Source organism: Amia ocellicauda, chromosome 9, assembly GCF_036373705.1.
Source record: "Amia ocellicauda isolate fAmiCal2 chromosome 9, fAmiCal2.hap1, whole genome shotgun sequence".
In the NCBI taxonomy this organism is placed as follows: domain Eukaryota; kingdom Metazoa; phylum Chordata; class Actinopteri; order Amiiformes; family Amiidae; genus Amia; species Amia ocellicauda.
Window position 1 is genome coordinate 17,969,694 of NC_089858.1, and position 6,528 is coordinate 17,976,221.

The following is a 6,528-nucleotide window of genomic DNA, read 5'->3' on the forward strand; positions in this document are numbered from 1 at the left end:
TATTATTATTATTTTCAGTTTATGATTTTTTATTCCAAAAATCCCTCGTGGCCAGGCCCGTCAGTACCTGTGCTACTATGATGGATGTGCTTTAAAGCTATGGTACGAACATCATTAGGCGCTCTCCTGTCTCCTCCGCTCCTCTCCTTTCCTCTCCTCTATATCATCTCTCTCCGCCTCCTCCCCCTCTCCTTCCCCCTGGGGCCCACTCTGTGGAATGTATCTGGGGAATATAGGCTGTCAGGCTCATCTCTAGTATGTCTGCTGATAAACTTGGAGCAACATGTTTTAAAACAGGCATCAGGGGGAACACTTAACAAACTAGAGAGGACAGTTCTGAAAGTTGGAGCACCAGCTCTCCTCTCATGACCTCATGAAGCGAGACAAGGTCCACCTGCACCAGTGTATCGAGTACAGATCGTGAGAATTTCTCGCTTGCTCTCGTCCTCCATCCACCCCCACACACACACACCAACACACACACACACACACACACACACACACACACACTTAGACAAAGCCACAGACACACAGGAAATAACAAAATGCCAAAATAATCCTCTTGTTGGATTTTGAGGGAAAAAAATTAAAGCTTAGTGGTTGTAAGTACATTCCAGTGACTAAGCAGGTCCAGCAGGTAACAGAGTGGCAGAGTGGTGGGACTGAGCTGTCTGCCAGGTTTAACACAGGGTTCACCAGCTCTCCACAGACAGGCAGGCAGTGCCAGGGAGGCTCCCCAGCCAGACATCCACATTCCTTATAACTCGTCTGAATAATCTGAAATGAGATTTCCAGGACGTGATTTATAACACTGAAAACCCTAATATCGAGTGTATGTTCTGAAAGACCAAAAGAATACACAAACCAAGTTATTAAATTCAACCCTGAAGGGCTAAACACAGAAATTGTATTCATGTTTATTTTTCTCAGTTTATAACATACTGGTAGCAAAAGTAAAATATGCAAATCACATTTCGCTACTGTTGGCTTTGAGAATGGGACAAGAGAGCTTCCGAGTGGGACACTGAGTCTTGACACACAGAGACTGTAGCCCTGGTGGTGGCGGGGGGTGGGGGGCAGGGGAGTGTGTGGGAAATAAAAGGGAGGACACTAGCCCTCAGTTTAATGATAAAGGAATGAGAGAGAGAAAGAGTGAGAGTGAGAGTGAGAGTAGACTTACAAATGGACATTTTGTAAGTGTTGTGCACTGTCTACAAGCTCACAAATTTGCTAACTCTGTCAGAAGCTGTAAAATGAAGAGCCTGGGCAGCTCAGATACATGAGAACATGGGGAAAAAAGATACAAAATGTGGGGCTGGGGGTTATGCGAATTTTGTCTGTGGACTATTGATCTGGTACCTTCACCCCAGGAGGGAGCAGCTTCACTGGAGCCATATTGGGCAGCCCTGCTCTGAGGGACACTGCCTGACCTTTGGGCGACAGCTTCCTGTGACCGGTGTGCTCCCCCTGTGTCACTGTGCGTTTCATCTCTACCTCACTCTGATCCGGCCTGGAGGTGGGGTCTGCAGAGAGGGGGGGCTGGAAAGTAGAGAGTATACAGCTCCCACTGAATGTGTGAGTTATATCCCAGACATCTGGAGGTACAGCACACACAGCTCCATATTGTGGGTCGTAAAGTTCTGATGACTTTTCAGATGAAAGACAAATCAAAACACAACAAAATGTCTCCCTGACGATAACAGCAATACCAATAATCTTTGGATGGCTTTTTAGTTGGCGCGGCGTGAATTCCATTCCAGTCGGTGAAGTGGGGTACCCTGTATTGCAGGTGAGTGAACCCAGAAAGCCCCCCCTCCCTTGGGAATGTGAAGTCCTCGCTTTACTGTCAATGCTTTGTGCTGTGTGAGGAGAAACCAATGTATTGAAATCCATTCTAGCAACTCTAAAACTCTCACCTCTTCGCCTCTCTCCAATCCAGCTTGCACATGTTGACTTGTTATTGTATTCAGGGTAGAGAATTCTTGTTATAAAACAAATTACAGCTGAATCACAATTTGCTGCAGAAGGTTGCCGCCTTTGAATCAGAATTCATCTCCCTAAAGCAACATTTATGTTCATTCTGAAGATCTGATCTGACCCCAGCACACATAATGGCTGACCCCTTCGAGCTTGATGCCTTTTACTTCGATCACCTCTGGGAAGAGTGTATGTATTAAACATCGCTGGAGCTGTTTTCGAGTTCCTCTGCAGCCTTGTGCTTTCATGCTGGCTTCACACGTCTTGGATTCCTAATTGTAAAACTGGGTGTAGTGCAAATGTTATGATTATGTCTGCGGAATGTGGGCGATTTAAGTAGGTTCCCTTCTTCCATATAAACTATATGTATATGTATGATTATGACTTACTTAGTAGACTGAATACCGAGCCGGACTTCAAAAGAGTCGTTTGTCAGACAGAACTCCACAGCTAATTCAATTTTCCTTTTTTAGCTCCTGTGAGGCACTAATGATGTGGAGAGGTGAGAGAGACTGAGAGGTGTGTATTGATGTTAACCTCCATCCATCCTGTCCTACGAAATTGGAGAAAAAAAAAAGATAATGCTTTGCTTTTTCTCGTTTCTTTTTCTCTCAATGTTTTCTGGGTGGATTTCAAGGAGATGCAAGCTTGCAGTGACTCAGTGATGCTGTGGCCCTGGGGACAGAGATATGAGCCTGTGGGGGGGTGGGGGGACAGAGGGGTAGAAGAATGCAGAGATGGACGGGGGCAGGATATTGGGATATTTAAAAATCACTCTCCAGGGATATCAGTCATTATATAGCTAGGTCATACACTCATTCTGGTATCTGTTTCCCTTAGTGCATTGATTCACATTCGTCCTCTGTCATTACTAATGCGTAAGGTGACTTTTGCCTGTTTGTTTAATTAAGGTTTGATGTGTTTATGCTCTCTATATATGCGATTGATGATCAAAGCCATTCGTGTTATTGGTGATGAGAAAAATATTGTAAACTTTTCACCTTGACTGCAGTAACCCCTGCTGAGCATTATGGTAATGCACTCCAGTGGACACCATTAAATCACAGCCGTTGGAGTGGTGTGGCCGTGCCCATGACCTCAGGGCGGGGCCCCCGTGTGAGATTAATGTGCCTCTGGTCTTGTCATCTCAATGGCTGTGGAGCTGGGGAGGGGCAGAGTGGGTCCCGGCAGAAATAGCATGTCCTTTTGCTCAGATTATTAAACCCAGAGACGAGCTGCATTCTGCAAAAATAAATGAATAAATAATCCATTGGAGAGAGAGAGAGAGAGAGAGAGAGAGAGAGAGAGAGAGAGAGAGGGCGAGGGCGAGGGAGGGGGAGAGATAGAGAGAGAGGGAGGGGGCAACAATGAAATCAGCTTAGGGAGTTATATAAGTACAACATTAAAATTTTGGTCCTTGAGTATTTGTTGCATAATAGCAATGTTGATTTATTTATTATTTTGTTGTTTTTTTAGAAGGATTACTGTTTTTACGTGCAAAATTGGGGCTACATACCATTAGAAAGATTGGTCACACTTTAAAATAAGGTGGTGTGATTCCTCATAAATTAATATATGAACATGACAGGATTAACACATGAATATCTCATGCACTTAATCTGAGTTCTGATGTTAATCACATGTATAACAGGGTTAGGAATATGATCAGGGTTAGGGTTAGGGTTCATGTGCTTCACATCAGAACTCAGATGATGTACATGTCTTCATGAGGTATTGATTTGCTAAACCTGTGGTATTCATATATTTCTTAATGAGAATCACAACACCTTATTTTAAAGTGTGACCACAAGATTACATTTTTTTTAACAGGGTTTCTCAAGGTGAGAAATAAAACCCTCAAACCTTAGCCTAATGTGAAGCACCTTGAACGTAATAAAATGCAGATGTCAAAGAAGTCAGAAACATCTTAACAACATTTTCTGTGTTTTGCATGATTTGAAGGCAAACCAAAGACCATCTTTCTATTTCTAACCATCTGAAACATTTCCCTACGATTCTCTGTATTTGATTGGTTTGTTTTTTTCATTTCCAGAATGACAATACCTGATACCAAAAGGAGAAGCTGCTTATCCAGCACTTATGTCACCCTTCTAAAAACAGCCCAAAATATTGATAAAACACCCTTCAATGAATGCGGCCACATAATCACTCCAAGAAAGAAAACTGGTGTCTTGTTGCATCCATCTCTTCATCCTTGGAGACACGAGTCCCTGGTCTCAGATAACAGTGTAACTTGCCCTTATTGCTAAAAATACCCTTAGTGAATTTTGGGGGTTAGAGATGAAACAGTTGATGGATTTGCCTCACATAAAAGCTTCTGCTGAATACACAGTTCCACTTAAATTAGCTAAATCATTTTTTTCTGTGTTCCCCCCCTCCCCTAAATATTCGCTCCTGTCATTCATAGGAAGGGGCAAGATAAGGTGGCAGTCTGTGCTATAAATATGCAATTCAAGGCAGTGGCTCCCTGCGTCTGTCTGGAACTAAGATATTTCCTTTCTTGTGGAGCTAAGCATGCCATACCTGTCCACATTGGGAAGCTGTTATAGGGTGTTTATAAATGGTGTTGTTGTCCTGTAATTACCTGTCCTGGCACTGATGATTCCAGCCTGTGAATTCCTCCTTCACAAGTGATTGAAAATAATATAAACAGAACCAAGAGAAGAGGTAGTGCCTCAGAATACTGTACAGCAGGCCAAACCCTGGCAGTGAGAGGGTTAAACCATTAGACCTTCCATTTGCACTCTTAACTCCTGACACACACACGCACACGCACACACATACACACACACACACACACACACCCTCTCTCCCTTCATCCCCCTCCACCTCCATTTTCCTCAGCACCAACAACTAAACACAATAAATATGTATCGAGGGCTGCAGTGGGCTGTCTGATTGTGTCGCCATAATGGGTTGCAGAGGCTGCTGGACAGACTTGCACTGGCTATTTGTTTAGGGAGGCAGATTGACTGGTATTGTTTCCAGTTTTAAATTGCATTCTGCCTTTTGCTGGTAATGAGCGGGCAGGCGGCCAGTCTGGCGGTAGCAGTCTGATCCTGAGCCGAGGCATGTGAGCAGCACTGTTTCCACACTGGACTACTCAGCCCAGGGCTCAGCCTGGACTGCGTGTCTGATGACCCCTCGTGATCTGGACCTAGTCTGTTTAAATGGTGGAATCCCTCCTCAACACACCCTATTGCTGACAAATTGTCTAAAAAGGGACCTATAAGCCATCCTATAAGTAAATAACATCCAAATTACTTCATAATAAGAATAGACTTCTGTTTATATTGTTTTTCTTGTGGAGGGGTTGTCATTGTAGGGAGACATTGTAGGTATTTAAGGCAGAATGAAACCTGGGAACCTATTGTCCAAAGATTGCTGGATTCTAGCTCTGTGTTGGCAATCGCAAAACTGAAGAGGATTTTCTCATTGTCATTTGGAGAGATGGGCAAGTACAAGGTTGAGTGATATCTGTCTGAGAGCAGCTGCAAATACACAAATTACATGTGAGAAAATCAAAATATTTCAGCAACACAGCTATTTGCAGTTTGGAGAACAGGTGATCAATTGAATCCACAGCAGCTGTTGAGTGTATGAGTCCGTCAGTATGAGTGATGCACAGACGAGATGTGGTACTTCTTGAAAGGGTTTACTTTTGAATTATGGACCATGTGTTTGTTTCCTAATGGATCTGACAGCTTACCTAACCAAGGAGTAGGGAGGGGAACAGATTCTGTGCAATTAGGACAGATTGAGATTTTGTTGAGGAGGTATGGGTGGTCCCCTCCTTACAAGATTGTCCAGGGCCCCAATATTCCTGGCTGGAGCCTTGGACCTGATTGATTTCTTTGTTAGACCAGCTGCAGAACATATAAAATTCAGATCAGAAAGTTTTACTGTATGAGTCTTCAATAAGCCTTATTTACTGTTCACTTTAACCTGCCCTTGGAACTGCATAACTAGATATCAAATCATGTGTCAAAAGCCCTGCTGAACACCTACGGGATGGGCAGTGTGCTGAGTGGGGAAGCTGTTGAGAGTACAGATCCCAGAGCTGTGCACTCCTGGGCCCTGACACCAATGGAAAGATGAAGTCATCCCTCGCCCAGGTGAAAGCAGTGTGCGTGTGTGTTCAGCCATCCCACAGGAGACAGGTTCCCACAGTGTTTTGTCACAAACATGTATTCACCTGGGCAGGCATCCCATGGTGTAAACTAAATAACTACAGGGGCCTAGGTTGACAGAGAGAAAATAGCATATGTATATCTAAGAAGCATGTGTTTATGTCAGATGGCATGCATACAGAGGTAAAAATACCTTGTTTTGCAATCTTTGCAACAGCAGCAATAACAACAAAATGACAGAACACTTTTCCCTTTCACGCACACTGGGAACAGAGCTGAACACCATAAATACCTTCAGCTGAAAGGATGACGTGGCGACTAATTGTCAGAAAGACGGGTTTTGCCTCCTTCGTGACCAAGTGACATTTCTTTCGTCAATTCTTTCCCGCCTCTTTCAATT